Here is a 26176-nt window from a genome sequence, read left to right on the forward strand (position 1 = left end):
GAAGACCAGATGAATGTCCATGATGGTTGGTCATGGTGTGTGAGGGGGATCCCTGCATGTAATGGTGCCATATGTGGAACCTCTCACAATGTACCATGAGAGCGTGTGTGTGTGTCCCTGCACCGCCTGCATGTGTGTGTGTGTCCGCACCGCCTGCATGTGTGTGTGTCCCCGCACCGCCTGCATGTGTGTGTGTCCCCGCACCGCCTGCATGTGTGTGTGTGTCCGCACCGCCTGCATGTGTGTGTGTGTGTCCCCGCACCACCTGCATGTGTGTGTGTGTGTGTCACCGCACCGCCTGCATATGTGGGTGTGTGTGTGTGTCCGCACCGCCTGCATATGTGTGTGTGTGTGTCCGCACCGCCTGCATGTGTGTGTGTGTGTGTGTGTGTCCGCACTGCCTGAATGTGTGTGTGTGTGTGTGTGTGTGTGTGTGTGTGTGTGTGTGTGTGTGTGTGTGTGTGTGTGTGTGTGTGTGTGTGTGTGTGTGTGTCCGCACCGCCTGCATGTGTGTGTCCACACTGCCTGCATGTGTGTGTGTGTGTGTGTGTCCACACCACCTGCATGTGTGTGTGTGTGGGTGTCAGCTGGTTTAACCCCAGCAGCAGGTGACCTGTTTGGGCCACAGTGGTGCTGCAGGGCGTGTGTGTGGCGGGGAAGATGGGGGAGGTAGAGCTAAAGGGAAGGGGAGGTGTTGAGGGATGTCCTGTTAGTACCCTTCCACGCGGACAGCTGTGTGCTCTCAGTTAGGACACAGGGAGCAGAGAGGGAGGGAGGGAGGGATATGGTGGAGGAAGAAAGAGAAAGAGAGAAAAATCCAGAAGAAAGCCGTTAAATTCTACAACCACCTAAAAGGAAGCGATTCCCAAACCTTCGTTCTTAAGGCTAGGCGTCACGCTAGTGGGATACCTGTCGACAACATCCAGTGAAATTGGAGGGCGCGCAATTCAAATAAATAATCGTAATATTAAACATTTATGAACATACAAGTATCTTATATTGGTTAAAAGCTTACATTTTTGTTAATTTAACTGCATTTTCTGATTTACAATAGGCTTTACAGCAAAAGTATACTATGCAATTGTTTGAGGACGGCGCCTCACATCAACATATTTTTCAACCAGCACAGGAAAAATAGAATCTAAAAACCTACCGCTAAACCTTGTTAAAAGAAGTCAAACTACATTTCTATTTAATCCTCAGGTACCCTAAAATGTAAATAAACTATAATATTTAATACGAAAAGTAGGTAAATTCAATATGAAAATTTAATAGAAAAGTAAAATTGGCAAATGCGTGTCCTCTTTATCGCAAGCTTCCGTGGAACCGGACCGTTGATAGTCGCCGGAGGAACCGGACTGTGGATAGTCGCCGGAGGAACCGGACCGTAGATTGTCGCCGGAGGAACCGGACCGTAGATTGTCGCCGGAGGAACCGGACTGTGGATTGTCGCCGGAGGAACCGGACTGTGGATTGTTGCCGGAGGAACCAGACTGTGGATAGTCGCCGGAGGAACCGGACCGTAGATTGTCGCCGGAGGAACCGGACTGTGGATAGTCGCCGGAGGAACTGGACTGTGGATCGCCGTCGGATGCTCCGGACCGTGGATCATCGCCGGGACTGTAGATCATTGCCGGAGGCTCAGGGACATAGATCGTTGCCGGAGGCTCCGGGCCGTAGATCGTCGCCGGGGACTCCGGACCGTAGATCGTCGCAGGAGGCTCTGGACTGGGAACCCCCGCTGGAGGCTCTAGGCTGCAGACCGTCGCTGGAGGCTCTGGAGCGCATGGATCATCACTGGAGGCTTCGTGCCATGGATCATCACTGCAGGCTCCGGGCCATGGATCATCGCTGCAGGCTTCGGGCCATGGATCATCACTGGAGGCTTCGTGCCATGGATCATCACTGTAGGCTTCGGGCCATGGATCCTCACTGGAGGCTTTCTGCATGGGGCCCAGCAACAGCCAGGGCGCTGGCACAGGACGCATTGGGCTGTGAAGGCCTCACCGGAGACACAGAGCGCAGAGCCGGCGCAGGATATCCTGGGCCGAAGAGACGCACTGGAGACCAGGAGCGCTGAGCCGGCACAATCCGCGCACCGGGCTGTGGATGCGTACCGGAGACACAGTACGTGTAACCGCAAAGCATGGTGCCTGAAGGGTCACACGCTCCTCAAAGCGTTTTTGAGTGTCTCTTGCTGAACCAGGGCGGCTTCGTGGCGTTGGACAGTCTCCTGGTGGTGGGACAGCATGGCAAAAAGGTCCTGGGAACTGGCTGCCTCTGGGTTCATTTTTGGCTCTGTGTTTCTGTCAGGACCCGGTTACGAACCTGGGTCTCCGGAGTGAAAAACAGTCACTTAACCAACTGAGCCACGAATAGTCAGCAGAACCCAGAAGATGAGGCAGACACAGCAGTACTTAAGACGGTGTATTTAATAAAGTAAAAAGGAGAAGTCCTTAAATACAAAAATGGCAAATCCAAAAGGTGGTAGGAATAGCACAAAAAAGCCTCAAGAGACACTCAAAAACAAAAACAGAATTCCACAAGAGCATCCACCGGAATCGACAGGAAAACACAGAACACTAGGGCTGGGTGCTAACATACAAACACAGAGCACAGAACTGAGGGAAACTAAGGGTTTAAATACAATCAGGGAAAACGAGGCACAGGTGCAAATAATAATGGGGAACAAGGGAAAAAACATAAGGTCAAAAAGCACAATGGGGGCATCTAGTGACCAAAACCCGGAACAACCCTGGCCAAATCCTGACAACAATTAGAACAAACCAAATCATGAGAAAACAAAAAGATAATAACTTGACACATTGGAAATATTTAACAAAAAACATAGCAAACTAGAATGCTATTTGGCCCTAAACAGAGAGTACACAGTGGCAGAATAACTGATCACTGTGACTGACCCAAACGTAAGGAAAACTTTGCCTATGTACAGACTCAGTGAGCATAGCCTTGCTATTGAGAAAGGCCGCCGTAGGCAGACCTGGCTGTCAAGAGAAGACAAGCTATGTGCACACTGCCCACAAAATGAGGTGGAAACTGAGCTGCACTTCCTAACCTCCTGCCAAATGTATGACCATATTAGAGACACTTATTTCCCTCAGATTACACAGATCCACAAAGAATTCGAAAACAAACCCAATTTTGATAAACTCCCATATCTACTGGGTGAAATACCACAATGTGCCATCACAGCAGCAAGATGTGTGACCTGTTGCCACAAGAAAAGGTCAACCAGTGAAGAACAAATAACATTGTAAATACAACCCATATTATTATTTTTTTCCTTTTGTACTTTAACCATTTGTACATCGGTCCAACACTGTATACAGTTGAAGTCAGAAGTTTACATACACCTTAGCCAAAACACATTTAAACTCAGGTTTTCACAATTCCTGACATTTAATCCTAGTATAAATTCCCTGTATTAGGTCAATTAGGATCACCACTTTATTTTAAGAATGTCAGAATAATAATAAAGAGAGTGATTTATTTCAGCTTTAATTTCTTTCATCACATTCCCAGTGGGTCAGAAGTTTATATACACTCAATTAAAATCTGGTAGCATTGCCTTTAAATTGTTTAACTTGGTTCAAACATTTCTGGTAGCCTTCCACAAGCTTCCCACAATAATTTTGGCCCATTCCTCCTGACAGAGCTGGTGTAACTGAGTCAAATTTTCTATGGGATTGTGATGGCCACTCCAATACCTTGACTTTGTTGTCCTTAAGCTATTTTATTTATATTTATTATTGTGGGAAGCTTGAGATCCTCACTGAACTTCTGGAGAGAGTTTGCTGCACTGAAAGTAAAGGGGCTGAATAATTTTGCACGCCCAATTTTTCAGTTTTTGATTTAAAAAAGTTTGAAATATCCAATAAATGTCGTTCCACTTCATGATTGTGTTCCACTTGTTGTTGATTCTTCACAAAAAAATACAGTTTTATATCTTTATGTTTGAAGCCTGAAATGTGGCAAAAGGTCGCAAAGTTCAAGGGGGCCGAATACTTTCTCAAGGCACTGTATATACAGTGTTTTAACAATGTACAAATGGTAAAGGACACAAGATAAAATAAATAAGCATAAATATGGGTTGTATTTACAATGGTGTGTGTTCTTCACTGGTTGCCCTTTTCTCGTGGTAACAGGTCACAAATCTTGCTGCTGTGATGGCACACTGTGGAATTTGACCCAGTAGATATGGGAGTTTTTCAAAATTGGATTTGTTTTCGAATTCTTTGTGGATCTGTAACGGTCTGAGTGTAGTGGGTGAGGAGTCAGGCGCAGGAAGCAGAGAGTTCAGGGGAGTGCTATTTTAATGCACAGAGAAACGGCGAACATAAGCCAACCCCCACGAAAACACAGGGCGTAATGAACAAACAAATGCCCCAAACAGGGGGACTTAAACTGTCCAGAAAAAACCCACAAAATGGGAAAACACAAAACCCATAGACGTGCACACAAGTACACCAAACAGACGGTCACAATAATTAATCACGCACAATGAACCAGGCGGGCCGGCTGACTAATAAAGCCTACTACTAACTACCTAACTCAAAACAGGTGCACTCAATAAACACATAAGGAGGGGGAGGAAATAATCAGTGGCAGCTAGTAGGCCAGCGACGACGACCGCCGAGCGCCACCCGAACGGGAAGGGGAGTGTCCTTCGGTCGGAGTCGTGACAGTACCCCCCCCCTTGACGCGCGGCTCCTGCAGCGCGCCGACACCGGCCTCGAGGTCGACCCAGAGGACGAGGCGCAGGGCGATCCGGATGGAGGCTATGGAAATCCCTCAACATTGACAGATCCGAAATGTCCCTGGTGGGTACCCAGCACCTCTCCTAAACCTTAACGTCCCTAGCCAAGGTAGGCCACCAATACCTCCCCCGAAGGCTCCCCACTGTCCTCCTCATCCCAGGTTGACCCGAGGAGGGTAGGACTTGAGCCCACCGAATCAGTTGGTCCCGAACACCAAGCGGCACGTACTTCCGCCCCGCCGGACACTGAGGAGGCGCGGGTTCGATGTCCGAGTCCACCTCCCATACCACCGGTGCCGTCAGCTTTGAGGCCAGAAGGATGGGAGTAGGTTCGGTGGACCTATCCTCCGTGTCGTAAAGGCGGGACAGTGCGTCCGCCTTCACGTTCTGGTAGCCCCGTCTATATGATAAAGTCAACCGGAATCGAGTGAAAAACCTAGTAAAAAACATGGCCCACCTTGCCTGACGCGGGTTCAGTCTCCTAGCTGCCCGAATATACTCCAGATTTTGGTGGTCGGTCCAGATTAGAAAGGGGTGCTTAGCCCCCTCAAGCCAGTGTCTCCACACCTTCAGAGCCCTGACCACCGCTAACAACTCCCGGTCCCCCACATCATAGTTACGCTCCGCTGGGCTGAGCTTACTCTAGAAGAAAGCGCAGGGGCGGAGTTTTGGTGGCGTACCCGAGCGCTGTGATAGCACGGCACCCACCCCAGCCTCGGACGCGTCCACCTCCACTATGAATGCTAGAGAGGGGTCCGGATGCGCCAACACGGGTGCATCCGTGAACAGCGCCTTCAACTTGTTGAAAGCTCTGTCCACCTCTGCTGACCACCGCAACCGGTCTGATAGGGGTGTCAGTGGGCTGACTGTGAACGCTCTGAGAGACTCTGGGTTGAGGTTAATGATAAAGTAGTCTACAGTACTACTGCCAAGAGATGAGCTATAGGTGTACCTACCATAGGAGTCTCCTCGAAGCCTACCATTGACTATGTACATACCCAGCGTGCGACAGAGCTGCAGAAGTTGTGACCCGTTTTTGTTGGTTATGTTGTCATAGTTGTGCCTAGGGGGGCATATGTGGGAGGGAATGCTGTCACCTCCAGGCAGGTGTTTGTCCCCCTGTGTGCTGAGGGTGTCAGGTTCTTTTCCGGTTCTGGCATTTAGGTTGCCACAGACTAGTACATGTCCCTGGGCCTGGAAATGATTGATTTCCCCCTCCAGGATGGAGAAGCTGTCTTCATTAAAAACTCTTGGAGATCGGGCTACTTTTTCAACATTCTGTTAAAAATCGCTCAACATTTCAACGTCCTGCTACTCATGCCAGGAATATAGTATATGCATATGATTAGTATTTGTGCATAGAAAACACTCTGAAGTTTCTAGAACTGGTTCAATGGTGTCTGTGACTATAACAGAACGAGTTCTGTGGTCAAAATCGCAAGAAACCTGATCACAAAATCGACAAAGAAAAAATCCATCCGCCAGTCTCTGTATTGTCTATGGCTTGCCATAAATGATGGAACTGTGCTTGCAATTCCTACAGATTCCACACGATGTCGCCAGTGTTGTGATTTCCAGTTCCCTTTATCCTTGGTCAGATCACTGAATAGCACATCCTGTCTTCAGGTGCGCACCCGGAAATAATGTCGGTGAAAAAATGGACTTCGTTTTGAAAACTTCTAGCTATTGAAAACAGATCTCTCCGTGATCAATTTGATCATTTATTAATGTTTACTAATACCTAAACTTGGATTACAGAAGTAGGTTGAAGTGTTTTGTCAAAGTTTATAGGCAACTTTATGAATTTTATAAAATGACATCGCGTTCGGAAACGTGACTTTTTCCATGGATTTCTCGGTGTTCATAAATGGACATTTTGGATATATATGGACCGATTTAATCGAAAAAAGACCCAATTGTGATGTTTATGGGACATATAGGAGTGCCAACAAAGAAGCTCATCAAAGGTAATGAATGTTTTATGTTTTATTTCTTTTTTTCGTCCTCTTTGTGTGTTTCTGGGGGCTGCATGCTATCAGATAAAAGCTTCTCATGCTTTCGCCGAAAAGCATTTTACAAATCTGACATGTTGGCTATATTCACAACAAGTGTGGCTGTAATTGAGTACCTTGCATGTGAGTTTTAATGAAAGTTTGAGTTGTATCGAGTACAATTAGTTGGCGCTCTGGAATGTCCGCTGATTTGGTTCCAGTACAGGTACAGCATCCGTAAAAGGTTAAAATATGGGTATTCTAGTGGGGGGATATAGGTAGCACACAGGAGGACATTTTCTCTGTTAGGATAATTTCCTTTTGAATTTCTAGCCAAATTTAGAATGTTCCTGTTTTAATTAATTTAATGGAGTGAGTTAGGTCTGCTCTATACCAAATTAGCATACCCCCTGAGTCCCTTCCCTGTTTCACACCTGGTACTTTGGTGGATGGGACTACCAGCTCTCTGTAACCTAGAGGGCAACCAGTGGGTCTGTCTCCTCTATACCAGGTTTCTTGCAGGATGACAATGTCTGTATTACCGATTTCTTTGGTGAAGTCTGGGTTTCTGCTCTTTAGGCCAAGGGCAGATGACCTCAGGCCTTGGATATTCCAGGATGATATAGTGAAGGCTTTTTGTTCCAGAGTGTCCAATGTTGTTGGTCGTGGTTCAGCCTCAGGCCAGTAAGTGTGAGCAGAGCCTGCTGAGCATCTGGTACATGCCATTGGCTTGGGCGAGTGTGAGAGTGGGGGTTGGGACTGTTTGCCCGCTCACTACCTGGGCGTATGTGTGGCTTCCATGTTGAGGCCCTCTTTGCGGGGGTGGGGTGCATGGGGTGGGCAGGAGTGGCATAGGTCTGATCTGAGGGGGCCTAAATGGGGTGTGGGCATGGTTGACGTGGGGGGGGTGTTGATTGGTTGGGGTGGGGGTGTGGATGTGTCTGGGTGTGCTGTGGTCTGGATGTAATTCCTCTTGGCGTGGGTCCTCTATGTGTAGGTCCAGGGGGGGTCCTGCAGGTCTGGGAGGGTGTCTCGCTGGTTTGTCTATTGATCTGTTACCTCTCTCTTCTCTCTACCCCTCTCTTCCCTCTACCTCTCTCTTCTCTCTTCCCTCTGTGAAGTGTTGGGGATACGTTTGAGAGCGATGTCCTTTAGAGTTCGGCCAAAGGTGGGCACTGCTGCCTTGTAGAGGTGGACCTGGTCATAGAGGCTGTTCAAGTCCAGGGTGGAGTGGTGGGCCAGGAAAACATTTGGTTTTGAGGCACAGTCACGGGAAATACTTGCGTATACCCGCTGTATTGTGGCAGGGTGGAAGTCTTTTCGTGGTAGCAGGGTGGAGATAACCACTTGTGCGTTGGGGAAAGTAGAAGAAGCCTTTTCAATCACTCCCTTCAGTGCTGTGGCCACCCTTTCCTGCTGTGTTCTCAGGTCGTTTGTGCCTGTGTGTATTATTATGTGGCTGGGTGAGCCTAGTTGGTCCTCAGACAGAAGGTCGAGGGCGCGCTGGGTGTTTGGACACCAGAGTTTAGACACACTGTGTTTGGGAAAAAGTTTTTTTTCTTCTATATATTTCCCATTTGAGTCCATAAGTAGTACAATCTGTGTCTTGTGTTTGTCCTCAGTGGGAGTGGGGGGGTTGTCAGAAGGGCTATCAGGGTGGCTGACAGGGGGGGTGCTCAGAGGGGGTGAGAGCCGCTGGGCTTGGGGTTCTTCATTTGTCTGTTCTGCTGTGATGTCGACTCTATGGTCAGGGTCTGGTGTGGACTGTTCTGCTGTGGTGTCGAGACTTTTGTCGGGTGCTGAGGTGGGTTGTTCTGCTGGCTTCTCTGTTGGGGTGGCCACCTCTCTAGTGGGTTGTTCTCTGTTACACGCCGTCCCCCTCAACCTCTCCTCCGTCCCCCTCACCCTCTCCTCCATCCCCCTCAACCTCTCCTCCACCAGCAGTCTGATCCTCTCCTCGAGTGCTCTGTTCTTCTCCTGATCCTGCTCTTTCTCCTGTTTAAGTTGTCTCACCACTGTCCAGAGTGCAGATATGTCTCTCTCCATCTCCAGCATTCCAGGTCTGGTTAAGGGGTTGTTGTTGTGCTGGACTGTTGTCTGGGTCTGTGCTGACTGAAGTGTAATCACCTGCTGTTCCAGCTCCACCTGCCTTATCTCCAGCTGGGTGAATTTGTCCTTCATTTCAATGAGGGAGTGGTAATCTGTGCTGGGAGGTTGACTCTCCGCTGGGGGTTGCTCGTCTGTGGGGTTACATAATGAAGAGGTCTGGTCTGACCCGCTCGGGGTGGGGGTATCTTTATCAAGGGAGAGCTTCTCCTGCTGGGCTAATTCTTTGATTAGGTGAAAGTCCAGCTGAAACTGTTTGGGGTTACCCTGTACCATTACTGTTCCGGACTTATAGATATTTACATTACCTGACTCAGAGTCCTCGTTATCAAGTATTCTGAGTTTCCACCCCTCGTTAACCCCCCCTCTCTTAACAAAGGGGTAGTGTGCTAATATAGCACTGTGCCATGCCAGGGGATGGTTTGTGTGGAAGATAAGGTTGCTGATGTTCCCATTTTTGTAATAGTCAGCAAAAAGTGTCTCTTGATTTTCCATAAGGAGCTTCATTTTGTAATCTTTTCTTGCTTTATCATTCTTTACATGCACAGGGTACTGTATTTTAATTACCTCTGAACAGCGGGAGGGAGCTTCTAAGGCCTCTCCATTTGGTTGGGGTAGACTGTGTGACTCTCCTGCCATTTTTGGGCTAATGGGCTTTGACACCTCTCACTTGACACATCAGTGCTAGTTGAAGCTGTATCAAGAAGGGCAGAATTATGTTAGAATTCAGTCCTTATAAAGTAATGTTGTGTATTTTTCTTCTTGGCTTTCTGTTTCCAGAGAATTTGCTGTATAGAGTAAAAATCTTTGGTAGTTGTGAACCTTCCAGGTGATTCCGTAATTCCGTCCAAAATCAGATTGTAGATTTTAAGTTTTGATTTGAAGTGGGGGTTATGTTGTAGAGGGTAGAATCCAGTATGTGTTCCTGACAAAAAAATCCAAGTTTATCAAACTTTTAATCTATATTTTTTAAAGAAAATGCTGAAAAGTGCAGGAGCTCATCTGATTGTGACCTCTGCTCCCTCTCTCTCTCTCTCTCTCTCTCTCTCTCTCTCTCTCTCTCTCTCTCTCTCTCTGTTCTGTTTCTCTCTGTTCTGTTTCTCTCTCTCTCTCTGTCTGTTCTGTTTCTCTCTCTCTCTGTTCTGTTTCTCTCTCTCTCTCTCTCTCTCTCTCTCTCTCTCTCTCTCTCTGTCTCTCAATTCAATTCAAGGGGCTTTATTGGCATGGGAAACATGTGTCAACATTACCAAAGCAAGTGAGGTAGATAATTTACGAAAGTGAAATAAACACACACTCTCTCTCTCTCTCTCTCTCTCTCTCTCTCTCTCTCTCTCTCTCTCTCTTTAATTTGACAGGTTTTGCTGCATTGTATTTATGTGATGTACTCAGTGTTGCATTGGACACCAGCTGATTTATCAACTGTGTGCATGTGTGTATGTGTTTGTTGCACGCTTGCTCGTGTTTGTCTGCAGACTGTGTGTGCGTGTGTGTATGTGTGTGTTGCTCGCTTGCTCGTGTTTGTCTGCAGACTGTGTGTGCGTGCGTGTATGTGTGTGTTGCTTGCTTGCTCGTGTTTGTCTGCAGACTGTGTGTGTGTGCCGCCCACATCTGTGTGTGCATGAGAGCCCCCAGCTGTCTGTGACCTGGCACTAGAGAAGTATTAATAATGCATTAATAATCAATTGAGTGTTAAATATGTTCTGCCCTGAGCACAGGCACAGCGTTTGATTAGACCAAATTAAGAAAACCCTTTCTGATGGTTCCATCGATCAACTCCCCTGGCTGTGGTACAGAAACACACACACAACCACACACACACGCACACAAACATACACACCCAGAGGTTAACTTTCAGAGTGCTGTTTACTGTAGTGTGAGAGGGAGAGGGATAAAAGAGTGAAGGGGGAGGGGGAAAAGGAAAGGAAATAGAGGCAAACGGAGAGAGAGGTAAATAATGATGGGGAAGAGAGAGGTAGAGGGAATACAGAGGTAGAGGGAAGAGAGAGGTAGAGGGAAGAGAGAGGTAGAGGGAAGAGAGAGGTAGAGGGAATAGAGGTAGAGGAAGAGAGGGGTAGAGGAAGAGATAAGTAGAGGGAGGAGAGAGGTAGAGGGAATAGAGAGGTAGATGGAAGAGAGGGGTAGAGGGAATAGAGAGGTAGAGGGAAGAGAGAGGTAGATGGAAGAGAGAGGTAGAGGAAGAGAGAGGTAGAGGTTAGAGAGAGGTGGAGGGAAGATACAGGTAGAGGGAAGAGACAGGTAAAGGGAAGAGAGAGGTAGAAGAAGAGAGGTAGAGGGAATAGAGAGGTAGATGGAAGAAAGAGGTAGAGGAAGAGAGAGGTAGAGGTTAGAGAGAAGTGTAGGGAAGATACAGGTAGAGGGAAGAGACAGGTAGAGGGAAGAGAGAGGTAGAAGAAGAGAGAGATAGAGGGAAGAGAGAGTAGAAGAAGAGAGAGGTAGAGGGAAGAGAGAGGTAGAGGAAGAGACAGGTAGAGGTTAGAGAGGTGGAGGGAAGATACAGGTAGAGGGAAGAGAGAGGTAGAGGTTAAGAGAGGTATAAGGAAGAGACAGGTAGAGGTTAGAGAGAGGTGGAGGGAAGAGACAGGTAGAGGAGAGGCAGAGGGAAGAGGAGAGGGTGGGGAGAGAAGAGACAGAGGGAAGAGAGGTGGAAGAGAAGAGAGGGAGAGTAGAGGGAAGAGAGAGGTGGGGAGAGAGAGTTGGAAGAGAGAGGGAGGGAAGAGGGAAGAGAGAGGTGGAGAGGGAAGAGAGACAGGTGGAGGGAAGAGACAGGTAGGTAGAGGTTAGAGCAAGGTAGATGGAAGAGAGAGCTAGAGGGAAGAGACAGGTAGAGGGAAGAGACAGGCAGAGGGAAGAGACAGGTGGAGGGCAGAGAGAAGAAGAGACAGGTAGAGGGAAGAGAGAGGTAGAGGGAAGAGAAAGGTGGAGAGAAGATAGATGTAGAGGGAAGAGACAGGTAGAGGGAAGAGACAGGTAGAGGGAAGAGACAGGTGGAGGGAAGAGACAGGTAGAGGGAAGAAAAGGTGGAGGGAAGAGGTAGAGAGAAGAGAGAAGTAGAGGGAAGAGACAGGTGGAGGGAAGAGACAGGTAGAGGGAAGAGACAGGTGGAGGGAAGAGACAGGTAGAGGGAAGAGAGAGGTAGAGGTAGAGGGAAGAGAGAGGTAGAGGGAACAGACAGGTAGAGGGTAGAGGGAAGAGAGAAGAGAGAGAGGGAAGAGGGTAGAAGAAGAGAGGGGTAGAGAGAAGAGAGAGGTAGAGGGAAGAAAGGGGAATAGAGAAGAAGAGGTAGAGGGAAGAGACAGGGTAGAGAGGAGAGAAGAGAATAGGGAAGAGAGGGTAGAGGGAAGAGAGAGAGGAGAGGGGGGAGAAAGAGAGGTAGAGGGAAGAGAGGGAATAGGGAAGAGATAGGAGGGAGAGGGAAGAGAGAGGTAGAGGGAAGAGAGAGAGAGGTAGAGGGGGTAGAGAGAGAGGGGTAGAGGGGAGAAGAGGGAAGAGAGGTAGAGGAAGAGATAGAGGAGAAGAGAGAAGAGGAGATAGAGGAAGAAGAGGGAAGAGAGGGGTAGAGGAGAGAGGTAGAGGGAGAGGTAGAGAGAAGAGAGAGGTAGAGGGAAGAGAGGGGAATAGAAGAGAGAGGTAGAGAGAAGTAGAGGTAAGAGGGAAGAGAGAGAGATAGAGGGAAGAGAGAGGGTAGAGAGAAGAGAGGTAGAGGAAGAGAGAGGTAGAGGGGAAGAGAGGTAGAGAGAAGAGAGAGGTAGAGGGAAGAGACAGGGGTAGAGGAAGAGAGAAAGAGAGGGTAGAGAGAGAGAAGAGAGGGAAGGTAGAGGGAAGAGAGGTAGGGGAGAGAGGGGTAGAAGGAAGAGAGGGTAGAGGGAAGAGAGGGTAGAGGGAAGAGAGGGGTAGAGAGAAGAGAGAGTAGAGGGAAGAGAGGGGTAGAGAGAAGAGAGAGAAGAGAGGGGTAGAGGGAAGAGGGAAGAGAGGGGTAGGGAAGAGAGAGGTAGAGGTAGAGGTAGAGGAAGAAGAGGGGAAGAGACAGGTAGAGGGAAGAGAGAGGTAGAGGGAAGAGACAGGTAGAGGGAAGAGACAGGTAGAGGGAAGAGAGGAGAGGGAAGAGAGAGGTAGGTAGAGGGAAGAGAGGGTAGAGGGAAGAGAGAGAGAAGAGAGAGGTAGAGGGAACAGACAGGTAGAGGGAAGAGGGGGTAGAGAGAAGAGAGAGGTAGAGGGAACAGACAGGTAGAGAAGAGAGGGGTAGAGAGAGAGAGGTAGAGGGAACAGACAGGTAGAGGAGAGGGGTAGAAGAAGAGAGAGGTAGAGGGAAGAGAGGGGTAGAGGGAAGAGAGGGGTAGAGAGAGAGAGTAGAGGGAACAGACAGGTAGAGGGAAGAGAGGGGTAGAGAGGAAGAGAGGGTAGAGGGAAGAGAGGGGGTAGAGGGAAGAGACAGGTAGAGGGAAGAGAGGTAGAGAGAGAGGGGTAGAGAAGAGACAGGTAGAGGGAAGAGAGGGGAGTAGAGAGAAGAGAGGGGTAGAGGGAAGAGAGGGTAGAGGGAAGAGAGAGGTAGAGGGAAGAGAGGGGTAGAGAGAGAGGGAAGAGGGGTAGAGAGAAGAGAGAGGGTAGAGGAAGAGAGGGGTAGAGGGAAGAGAGAGTAGAGGGAAGAGAGAGGTAGAGGAAGAGAGGGGTAGAGACAGGTAGAGGAAGAGAGGGGTAGAGAGAAGAGAGAGGTAGAGGGAAGAGACAGGGGGTAGAGGGAAGAGAGAAGAGGTAGAGGGAAGAGAGGGGTAGAGGGAAGAGAGAGGTAGAGGGAAGAGAGGGTAGAGGAAGAGGGAACAGAGGTAGAGGGAAGAGAGGGGTAGAAGAGAAGAGAGAACAGGTAGAGGGAACAGACAGGTAGAGGGAAGAGAGAGAGGAGAGAGAGGGAAGAGAGGGGTAGAGGGAAGAGAGGGGTAGAGAGAAGAGAGGGGTAGAGGGAACAGACAGGTAGAGGGAAGAGAGGGGTAGAGGGAAGAGAGAGGTAGAGGGAAGAGAGGGGTAGAGGAAGAAGAGAGGGTAGAGGAAGAGAGGGGGGGAACAGACAGGTAGAGGGGTAGAGGGGTAGAGAGAAGAGAGAGGTAGAGGGAACAGACAGAGAGGAACAGACAGGTAGAGGGAAGAGAGGGGTAGAGGGAAGAGAGAGGTAGAGGGAGAGAAGGTAGATGGAAGAGAGGTAGAGGGAACAGACAGGTAGAGGGAAGAGAGGGCAGAGAGAGGTAGAGGGAACAGACAGGTAGAGGGAACAGACAGGTAGAGGGAAGAGAGGGGTAGAGGGAAGAGAGAGGTAGAGGGAAGAGAGGGGTAGAGAGAAGAGAGGGGTAGAGGGAACAGACAGGTAGAGGGAAGAGAGGGGTAGAGAGAAGAGAGAGGTAGAGGGAACAGACAGGTAGAGGGAAGAGAGGGGTAGAGGGAAGAGAGAGGTAGAGGGAACAGACAGGTAGAGGGAAGAGAGGGGTAGAGAGAAGAGAGAGGTAGAGGGAACAGACAGGTAGAGGGAAGAGAGAGGTAGAGGGAAGAGAACAGACAGGTAGAAGGGAAGAGACAGGTAGAGGGAAGAGAGAGGGAAGAGAGGGAACAGACAGGTAGAGGGAAGAGAGGGGTAGAGAGAAGAGAGGGGTAGAGGGAACAGACAGGTAGAGGGAAGACAGGTAGAGGGGTAGAGAGGGGGTAAGAAGAGAAGGGTAGAGGAAGAGAAGAGGTAGAGGGAAGAGAGAAGGGGGGTAGAGGGAAGAGAGGTAGAGGGAAGAGAGGGGTAGAGAGAAGAGACAGGTAGAGGGAAGAGAGGGGTAGAGAGAAGAGAGAGGTAGAGGGAACAGACAGGTAGAGGGAAGAGAGGGGTAGAGGGAAGAGAGAGGGAAGAGAGAAGAGAGGGGTAGAGAGACAGGTAAGAGAAGAGGGGGTAGAGAGAAGAGAGGGTAACAGACAGGTAGAAAGAGAGGGGTAGAGGGAACAGACAGGTAGAGGGAAGAGAGGGGTAGAGAGAAGAGAGGGGTAGAGGGAAGAGAGGGGGGAGAGAGAACAGAGAGAGAGAAGAGAGGGGTAGAGGGAACAGACAGGTAGAGGGAAGAGAGGGAAGAGAGAGAGGGAAGAGAGGGGTAGAGAGAAGAGGGTAGAGAGAGAGAGAGGTAGAGGGAACAGACAGGTATAGGGAAGAGAGGGGTACAGGGAACAGACAGGTAGAGAGAAGAGAGAGGTAGAGGGAACAGACAGGTAGAGGGAAGAGAGAAGAGAGGGTAGAGGAAGAGAGGGGTAGAGAGAAGAAGAGTAGAGAGAAGAGAGGGGTAGAGAGAAGAGAGGGGTAGAGGGAACAGACAGGTAGAGGGAAGAGAGGGGTAGAGGAAGAGACAGGTAGAGGGAAGAGACAGTAGAGGGAAGAGAGGGGTAGAGAGAAGAGAGGGGTAGAGGGAACAGACAGGTAGAGGGAAGGGAAGAGGAAGAGGGGTAGAGAGGAGAGGGGTAGAGGGAAGAGACAGGTAGAGGGAAGAGAGGGGTAGAGAAGGAGGGGTAGAGAGAAGAGAGGGGGTAGAGAGAAGAGAGGGGTAGAGAAGGAAGAGAGGGAAGAGAGGGGTAGAAGGGAAGAGAGGGGTAGAGAGAAGAGAAGAGAGGGGGTAGAGAAGAGAGAAGGGTAGAGGGAAGAGGGTAGAGAGAAGAGAGGGTAGAGGGAAGAGAGGGGTAGAGAGAAGAGAGGGGTAGAGAGAAGAGAGAGAGGTAGAGGGGGTAAGAGAGAGGGTAGAGAGAAGAGAGAGGTAGAGGGAAGAGAGAAGAGGGGTAGAGAGAAGAGAGGGGTAGAGAGAAGAGAGGGGTAGAGGGAAGAGAGAAGAGGGGTAGAGGGAAGAGAGGGGTAGAGAGAAGAGAGGGTAGAGGGAACAGACAGGTAGAGGGAAGAGGAGAGGGAAGAGAGAGAGGGAAGAGGGGGTAGAGAGAAGAGAGAGGTAGAGGGAAGAGAGGGGTAGAGGGAAGAGAGAGGGAAGAGAGGGTAGAAGAAGAGGGGTATCCTGAAAGTTGGCTCCTTCCTGTGCTGACTGTTAGACTAGACATCAGTACCAGTCTAATCACTACTTATTACAGACCTGCAGGATCACCAAGCTCTGCTCCTCTACAGCGCTCCACACTCCACTACGCATCCTAATGTTAATCCCAAACTCTAACATTTACCCCAAACATGCACATTTCCGACATTTTAAATGTACCCCTAACCAGACCTGGGCTTAAATAGTATTTGTTTGATTGAACCTGCCTGGAGTGTCATATCGGCGGGGTTTGCACCTTTGGGGCTATTCCATTGGTTCCCTTGTGCCAGGTACGCTCAATCAAGTGCAGATAACAGCTAACACATGTAAATGTAATGTAAACGTTATGTTTACCCTACACATACAAATAGCTCTACCACTAACATGCTAAATGTGTACCCTTACACTATAATGTTTACATTCTGCCATATATTGTAGATGTTAAATGATTCAATTGATGTAAGGGAATTGTGAAATCTGGTCAACAGTACCAAAAATATATTTATTGTGAGTAGATATAAAGTAACCAACACTAAAACACACCCATACCAACCGGCATACACACACTCCCTGTCCCAGTCTCAACATATTGACATGCCTACCCTGTCCTGCTGATTCCACACACCACTAGTTACAAATGTACAGCCGAGAATGAGCCGTGTTGTGTTCTGAAAACCCATTAGGCCTGGTTAATGTGGCAGGAAAGCATCACTTCCCAACGCAGGCAGCTGCACTACATACACAGGATGAAGCCCAGACACCCAGCGCAGATGTAGCTACCGCACTGTGAGGCGAGGCACTGTGTGTGTGTGTGTGTGTGTGTGTGTGTGTGTGTGTGTGTGTGTGTGTGTGTGTGTGTGTGTGTGTGTGTGTGTGTGTGTGTGTGTGTGTGTGTGTGTGTGTGTGTGTGTGTGTGTGTGTGTGTCGCTGGTGGCGGCGTGGGCCATTACCAGGCCGTTAGCGTGCGTGTGTGTGTGTGTGTGTGCGAGTCCCATCCGTCTGGATGCGGCCCAGCCCCAGCTGACTGGTGGAAGCGTTTGCTCTCAGATCAGTCTGTGGAAAGGCCTCCAGTCCCTTACTGCACACATCTTCCTCTTTTCCTCCCTCCCTTCTCTCCCTTCTCTCCCTTTGTATATGCTCTTATGCAGAGAGACTTACAGCCTTGCTCATGGGCACATCCGCAGATTCTTCACGTAGTCGGTTAGGGGACTCAAACCAGTGACTTTTCGGTTTCTGGCCCAACCGCTGGGCTGCCTGCTGCCCATGGTTCCATATATTTCCCTTTCTTTAGAGCGGAGATCTGTAGGATCTATATATTTATGGTAATGGGCTGGTATGTAGTGTTTTTGTGATAGATCTCATGGGGAGACCCAACATCATCTCCTGTTGATCCTGCTGTTTCTCCCTTTCCTCCCCTCCTGCCTCTCCCTTTTCTATCATGTTACGATCTCTGCTTCATACTAGTGCTCTGTTCTCCATGCCTCCTCTCTCATTTTCATCCAATCTCTCTGCTTGCTCTCTTCACTCCAATCTCTCGCTGTCTCTCTCTCCCCTATCCCCTCATCCCCCTCTCCCTACTTCGTGACTTCCACTCTCAGCTACCACAGCTACCCCTTCTCCTGTCCTCTCCCCTCCGCTCCGCCAATTCTATACAATTCAATTGAAGGGCTTTATTGTCATGGGAAACATACCTTCCCTCTAAGCAAGTGAAGTAGATAATATACATAAGTGGGAAACAATACATTAACAGTAAACATTACACTCACAAAAGTTCCAAAAGAATAAAGACATTACAAATATCATATTATGTGCACATAGTTAAAGTACAAAAGGGAAAATAAATAAACATAAATATGGGTTGCATTTGTAATGGTGTTTGTTCACAAATCTTGCTGCTGTGATGGTACGCTGTGGTATTTCACTAAATAGATATGGAAGTTTATCGAAATTGGATTTGTTTTCAAATTCTTTGTGGGTTTGTGTAATCGGAAGGAAATATGTGTATCTAATATGGTCATACATTCGGCAGGATGTTAGGAAGTGCAGCTCAATTTCGGCCTCATCTTGTGGGCAGTGTGCACATAGCCTGTCTTCTCTTGAGAGCCAGGTCTGCCTACGGCAGCCTTTCTCAATAGCAAGGCTATGCTTACTGAGTCTTACTGAGAATTTTACAGATCTTTTCTGGATTTAGATAATAAGCGTGTATCGGCCTAATTCTGCTCTGCTTGCATTATTTGGTGTTTTACGTTGTACACAGAGGATATTTTTGCAGAAATCTGCAAGCAGAGTCTCAGTTTGGTGTTCGTCCCATTTTGTAAATTCTTGGTTGGTGAGCGGACTCCAGGCCGCACAAACATAAAGGGCAATGGGCTCTATGACTGATTCCAGTATTTTTAGCCAGATCCTACTATGCCCCCTTCCGCTTCCTTCTCCTTCTCTCCGTTCTCTTCAGTCTGCACCTTCCTCTCCCCTCCCTCTAATCTAGTCTGCCCCTCCCTCTAATCTAGTCTTACCTCTATTTTAGTCTTCCATCCCTTTTCCCTTTATGCCCCCTCCTTCCATCCCTCTCCTCTCTCTACCCCCTCCTTCCATCCCTCCTCCCTCTCTCTACCCCCTCCTTCCATCCCTCCTCCCTCTCTCTACCCCCTCCTTCCATCCCTCCTCCCTCTCTCTACCCCCTCCTTCCATCCCTCCTCCCTCTCTCTACCCCCTCCTTCCATCCCTCCTCCCTCTCTCTACCCCCTCCTTCCATCCCTCCTCCCTCCTCTCCCCCTCTACCCCCTCCCTCCATCCCTCCTCCCTCTCTCTACCCCTCCTTCCATCCCTCCTCCCTCTCTCTACCCCCTCCTTCCATCCCTCCTCCCTCTATCTACCCCTCCTTCCATCCCTCCTCCCTCTCTCTACCCCCTCCTTCCATCCCTCCTCCCTCTCTCTACCCCCTCCTTCCATCCCTCCTCCCTCTCTCTACCCCCTCCTTCCATCTCTCCTCCCTCTCTCTACCCCCTCCTTCCATCCCTCCTCCCTCTATCTACCCACACCTTCCATCCCTTCTCCCTCTATCTACCCTCTCCCTCTGTCCCTCCTCCCTCTATCTACCCTCTCCCCCTGTCCCTCCTCTCTCTCTCTCTCCCTGGTGGTGGTCCTGCGCTCTTCAAAGCCCTTGGCTGAGAGCAGTAGATCACAGAGAGACTGTGTGAGTGAAAGGTTAATGGATGGCCTTTGAACATATATTGGGAGGTGGGGGCAGAGTGGTGAGGGAGGGGGAGACGCTGGGCCGGCGGAGGTGTGTTCTTTCAAATCGCTCTTTGAAGATGGCGCTGGCCTCTCTCATGTCCCTGCCTGTGTGTGTGTGTGTGTGTCTGTATGGTTTGTAAGTAAATTACGCTGGGGACAGGGGACTATGTTCCTGTGAACTGGTGTGAAATAAAGATGGCGTCGACAGAAAGGGCCGCCTTGCTTCTAGTCCTTAAGAAACTTTAAAGTACTTTGTTTTTTTATGTATTATTTCCTACATTGTAAGCCCAGAAAATCTTAAGTGTTATTATATACACTACCCATGAAAAGTTTTAGAACACCTACTCATTCAAGGGTTTTTCTTTATTTTTAATATTTTACTATAGTTACTACATTATTCCATATGTGTTATTTCATAGTTTTGATGTGTTCACTATTATTTTACAATGTAGAAAATTGTAAAAAAAAAAAAAAAAAAAAAAAAAAAAAAAAAACTTGAATTAGTAGGTGTTCTAAGTCTTTTGACTGGTAGTGTTCAGCCGGGAAGAACTACTGGATATCAGAGCGACGTCAACTTACCATCACTACGACCAGGTATACGACTTTCACAAATTTGTTCGAACCACCCAGCGAAACATGGCTCTCTCGGGATATGCTGTCGGAGTCGGTACAGACACCGGGATTCTTTGTGCATCGTTCCGACAGAAATAAACTTCTCTCCGGGAAGAAGAAGGGCGGTTTTATGATTAACGAATCATGGTGTAATTGTAACAACATACAGGAAATCAAGTCCTTTTGTTCACCGGACCTAGAATTCCTCACAATCAAATGCAGTCCATATTCTCGTTGGTTATTGTCACAGCCGTGTATATCGCCCCTCAAGCCAAAACATCGACGGCCCTCAAGGAACTTCACTGGACTTTATAAAAACTGGAAACCATATATCCTGAGGCTGCATTTATTGTAGCTGGGAATTTTAACAAAGCAAATTTCAGAACAAGGCTACCTAAACTCTATCAGCATATTGATTGTTGCACTCGTGCGGACAATACACTGGATCACTGCTACTCGAACTTCCGTGATGCATACAAGGCCCTCTCCCGCCCTACCTTCGGCAAATCTGACCACGACTCCATTTTGCTCCTCCCTTCCTATTGGAAGAAACTCAAACAGGATGTACCCTTGACAAAGACTATTCAATGCTGGGCTGACCAATCGGAATCCACGCTTCAAGATTGTTTTTATCACTCGAACTTGGATATATTCCTGGTAGCCTCCGAGAATAATATTGATTTATACGCTGATTCAGTGTGTGAGTTTATAAGGAAGTGCATGTTGTACCCACTGTGACTATTAAAACCTACCCTAACCAGAAACCGTGGATAGATGGCGGCATTCGTGCAAAACTGAAAGCGCAAACCACTGCATTTCACCATGGAAAGTTGACTGGAGATATGGCCGAATACAAACAGAGTAGTTATTCCCTTCGCAAAGGCAATCAAACAAGCGAAATGTCAGTATAGAGACAAAGTGGAGTCGCATATCAATGGCTCAGACACGAGACACATGTGGCAGGGTCTACAGACAATCACAGACTACAAGAAGAAAACCAGCCACGTCACGGACACCGACATATTCAATCTCTCCCTTTCCCAGTCTGCTGTCCCCAACATGCTTCAAGATGGCCACCATTGTTCATGTACAAAAGAAGGCAAAGTTAACTGAACTACATGACTATTGCCCTGTAGCACTCACTTCTGTCATCATGAAGTGCTTTGAGGGACTAGTTAAGGATCATATCACCTCCACACTACCTGTTTCCCTAGACCCACTTCAATTTGCGTACCGCTCCAATAGGTCCACAGACGATGCAATCACCATCACACTGCTCTATCCCACCTGAACAAGAGGAATACCTATGTAAGAATGCTGTTCACCCCCCTATCCAAATCGACGAGACAACAGTGGAGAAGGTGGAAAGTTTTAAGTTCCTCGGTGTACACATCACGGACAAACTGAAATGGTCCACCCACACAGACAGTGTGGTGAGGAAGGCGCAACAGCATCTCTTCAACCTCAGGAGGCTGAAGACATTTTTACAGATACGGCCACTGCACCGCCCATAACCACAGGGCTCTCCAGAGGGTGGTGTGGTCTGCACCGGGGTCAAACTACCTTCCCTCCAGGACACCTACAGCACCCGATGTCACAGGAAGGCCAAAAAGATCATCAAAGACAACAACCACCCGAGCCACTGCCTGTTCACCCAGCTACCATCCAGGAGGCGAGGTCAGTAAGGGTGCATCAAAGCTGGGACCGAGAGACTGAAAAACAGCTTTTATCTCAAGGCCATCAGACTGTTAAACAGCCATCACTAACACATTGAGGCTGCTGCCTACATACAGACTTGAAATCATTGGCCATTTTAATAAATGGATGACTAGTCCCTTTAATAATGTCACTTTAATAATGTTAACATATCTTGCATTACTCATCTCATATGTACATACTGCATTCTATACCATCTATTGCATCTTGCCAATGCCGCTCTGTTATTGCTCATCCATATATTTATATGTATATAGTATTATTCCATTCCTTTACTTAGATTTGTGTGGATTAGGTAGTTGTTGTGGAATTGTTAGATTACATGTTAGATATTGCTGCACTGTCGGAACTAGACGCACAAGCATTTCACTACACTCGCAATAATATCTGCTAACCATGTGTATGTGAGCAATAAAATTGGATTTGATTTGATTGCTGATACCTCGCCCTCTAATGTGCTCTGTGTATTTAGGTTCACCTGTCATGATTTTTGTGTCTATTTGTGATACTTGTTTGTTGATATTTGTTGTGTGTTTGTCTCTGTGACAGTGTGTGTGTGTGTGTGTGTGTGTGTGTGTGTGTGTGTGTGTGTGTGTGTGTGTGTGTGTGTGTGTGTGTGTGTGTGTGTGTGTGTGTGTGTGTGTGTGTGTGTGTGTGTGTGTGTGGGGTGGGGGGGGGGGTGGAATAAGGAAAACAAGAACAATTTTGAAAACTCTGGATTTTTTTAATACCATGAATTTGTTCAAATGCCATTTTAGGCTTAAAGGTTTAGGCTTTTGTGTTAAGGATAGGGTTAGTTTTGGAGTTTGCACATGTGTGTGTGTTTTTATGTGTGCGTGTGGGTTTGCGTGTGTGTGCATGTCTGTTGGTGCCGTCTGTGTTTGCATGTTTGAGGGAGACTGAGAGTAGGGGGGACTGAGGATAGGCGAGACTGAGGATAGTGAGACTAAAGGTAGGGGAGACTGATGGTAGGGGAGACTGAGGATAGGGGAGACTGAGGATAGTGAGACTAAAGGTAGGGGAGACTGATGGTAGGGGAGACTGAGAGGATAGGGGACTGAGGACTGGTAGGAGACTGATGGTAGGGGAGACGAGACTGAGGGATAGTGAGACTAAAGGTAGGGGAGACTGATGGTAGGGGAGACTGAGGATAGGGGAGACTGAGGATAGTGAGACTAAAGGTAGGGGAGAGACTGAGGATAGTGAGACTAAAGGTAGGGGAGACTGATGGTAGGGGAGACTGAGGATAGGGGAGACTGAGGATAGTGAGACTAAAGGTAGGGGAGACTGATGGTAGGGGAGACTGAGAGTAGGGGGGACTGAGGATAGGCGAGACTGAGGATAGTGAGACTAAAGGTAGGGGAGACTGATGGTAGGGGAGACTGAGGATAGGGGAGACTAAGGGTAGACTGGGGAGACTTAGGATAGGGAAGACTGAGGGTGAAGGGTCAGAACTTGAAGGAGAAAAGAAAGCGAGAGAGACTGGGTAAGGGTCACGTGTAGAGGAAGGGGAGGACACCTTTAGAGAGATGGATCACATTGGGCTGTTGATGGAGGGATACTATGGAAGAGGAAAAGAGGTAGGAGAAAAGGAGATGTACAGTATATATATAATATACTAAAAAACATTGAGTAAGACACAAAGAGGAGAATGATTCATCTCGGGTTTCATAGCTTCCAAAACTGTAAGCACAACGCACACACACACACACACACACACACACACACACACACACACACACACACACACACACACACACACACACACACACACACACACACACACACACACACACACACACACACACACACACACACACACACACACACACACACACACACACACACACACACACACACACACACACACACACACACACACAAGCACACACACACACACACAAGCACACCCACAGTCAGGGCTGTGGATCAGCGTACAACAAGGTTAATGAAGTGTCTAATGCAGTGGCAGGGCTTGACACTCATCCCTCCTAACAGGCCTCTGGATGACACTCGCATCTCTGGATGACACTCATCTTACTAACAGTTGGTCTCCAATAAGGCTCTCTCTCTCTCTTTCTGTCTTTCTCTCTGAAGATCTCTCTCTTTGTCTCTCTCTCTCTGTCTATCTCACTCTCTCCTTCTATCTGTCTCTCTCTGTATCTTTTCCACCACTCTCTCCCCCTCCAACTCTCTCTTTCTCTCTCTTCCACTCTCTCTGTCTGTCTCTCCCCACCCCCTCTTTCTCTTTCTATAGCCCTTTCTTTTTCTCCTCTTTTCTCTCTATTCCACGGGGGACCAGTACGAAAAAACTATTAAAATGTATGCATTCACTACAGTAAGTCGCTCTGTTATAAGAGCTTCTGGTAAATTACTAAAATGTAAATGTAAAATGTCTCTCCTCAGTGCCTCAGTCCTTCCTTCCCTGCTCTACCTTGGGTTCTCCAGCTCTGCTATATTTATCTGAATCTGGGTCTCAGTCTGAGTCAGTGTCTACTGTATAGTGTTGTGTTATGCCTGTAGCACAGCTCCCATCCCTGGGGAAGATAAGGATAGTTTCCTGCTCTGTTCTGTTTCTGTTGGGCTGTCTGCGTTTTATTTTGGGTCCGACCGGTGCTGTTACGCCTGCTGTCGCTGTTTTACTGCATAATTAGGCTGTGGTACCAGGGCTGGCTGTGACGTGGGATTGACAGTTTGAGCACGTCCTGTCTTGCCTCTACTTCTCTCTTTAAAAGAGTCCCAGTGTGTGTGTGTGTGTGTGTGTGTGTGTGTGTGTGTGTGTGTGTGTGTGTGTGTGTGTGTGTGTGTGTGTGTGTGTGTGTGTGTGTGTGTGTGTGTGTGTGTGTGACCAGACCCCGCTAGTATAACAGTGAGCTGGATGTGATCTGGAGTCAGGTCCCTAGCTGGAGAGTGGAGCTGGATATGAGCTGGAGTCAGGTCCCTAGCTGGAGAGTGGAGCTGGATGTGAGCTGGAGTCAGGTCCCTAGCTGGAGAGTGGAGCTGGATGTGAGCTGGAGTCAGGTCCCTAGCTGGAGAGTGGAGCTGGATGTGAGCTGGAGTCAGGTCCCTAGCTGGAGTGTGTGTGATCTGGACGCCGTGAGGGGGCTGCTAGGGGTGGAGGATGTGTGGTTGAGGTTTAGGGAAAGTGTGTTCAGCGCAGTAGTGTGTGTATATGTGTGTGTGAGCATGTGTGAGTTAGTGTAGGCATGCATGCCTATACGTGTGTGTGTATGTGTGTATGTGTGCATGTGTGTGTGTGTGTGTGTGTGTGTGTGTGTGTGTGTGTGTGTGTGTGTGTGTGTGTGTGTGTGTGTGTGTGTGTGTGTGTGTGTGTGTGTGTGTGTGTGTGTGTGTGTGTGTGTGTGTATGTGTGTGTGTGTGTGTGTGTGTCTTGCAGGTGTGCCCGTGTGTGTCCGTGTGTGTGTGTGTGTTTTCATCTCTTTGGGTGATGTAATGTTCTGGTGTGTGCTGTAATTGGGTTCAGTTGGAGTGTTGGGGAGCTGCAGTCATTGAAAGAAAGGCTGTGATGAGGGGAGAGGCTCAGGAATATGACTCTTCCCAGTTAAGGGAGATGTTTGTCTTTCTTTCTTCTCCTTTACTTTGTTTCTCTGACCTTGTGTCTTTACAGCCTATAAAGGTCCATTGTTGTTACATTCTTCTTGATGGTTTCTCTCTCTCTCTCTCTCTCTCTGGTTGACTAGGTTTGCTCAGAGTGATGTGTGTCATTTTGCGCTGCTTTTTGTTTTGACCCATGGCATGACTGGTGACTCCCCATTCAGTCTGGCCTCATCTCATCCTGTCTCGTCTCGTCCTGTCTGATCTCGTCCTGTCTTGTCCTGTCCTGTCTCGGCCTGGCTCTGGAGCGAGGTTTACATGTCGCCCTGCGGTCCTCCCAGCTTCCTACTCCTCTGGTTGAGCGCTGGCTGGATGTGACAGCTGTGGCCGTTGAGCCTGAGCTCTTCTGTGGTGACGGGCCACGCTTGTCAGGCCCGTTGCGCTAACTGGTTCTGCTCAGGCACTATGCTAATGTGCTAACAAAGATTATGTATTTAAAGAAAGGACGATCACCCACTTTCCATGTTAAGAGTTGTCTCCTCTAATCAATGACTGTAACACACAATCTCACCAGGAGGATCTGACCTAGAAGTCATGAGAGACTTTAGGCCGAGGCTAATCTAGAAAACTGAAAGGCTAGACTACAGTGTCAATGCTAACTAAGGCTCTTGTCTAGGCTGCAGTATTATGCTAACTAAATTAGCTCTAGGCTACAGTGATAATGCTAACTAAGACTCTAGTCTAGGCTGCAATATTATGCTAACTAGATTAGCTCTAAGCTAAAGTGCTAATGCTAACTAGGCGCTCGCTACTCTACCATATTATACTAGCTAATATGCTAGGCTACAGTGCTAATACTAATGAGCAGCAGGGTGATTAGGAGATGATGACCGCTGGAACAGCTAGACGGGCTGAGGGAGGCTGATCACATGGAGGCCCAGACAGACAGAAGGGCTGAGAGAGGCTGATCACATGGAGGCCCAAACAGACAGACAGACAGACAGACAGACAGACAGACAGACAGACAGACAGGCTGAGAGAGACTTATCACATGGAGGCCCAAACAGACAGACGGACAGACGGACAGACAGACAGACAGACAGACAGACAGACAGACAGACAGACAGACAGACAGA

General features: G+C 48.4%; 1 protein-coding gene across 1 annotated transcript in view; it reads left to right on the forward strand.

The window, feature by feature from the left end:
• The window catches only part of LOC135555267 (adhesion G protein-coupled receptor L1-like), a 242721-nt gene that overhangs the window by 123693 nt on the left and 92852 nt on the right, over positions 1 to 26176 (forward strand). The window lies entirely within an intron of this gene.

This window comes from Oncorhynchus masou, chromosome 15 (assembly GCF_036934945.1).
Source record: "Oncorhynchus masou masou isolate Uvic2021 chromosome 15, UVic_Omas_1.1, whole genome shotgun sequence".
Taxonomy (NCBI): domain Eukaryota; kingdom Metazoa; phylum Chordata; class Actinopteri; order Salmoniformes; family Salmonidae; genus Oncorhynchus; species Oncorhynchus masou.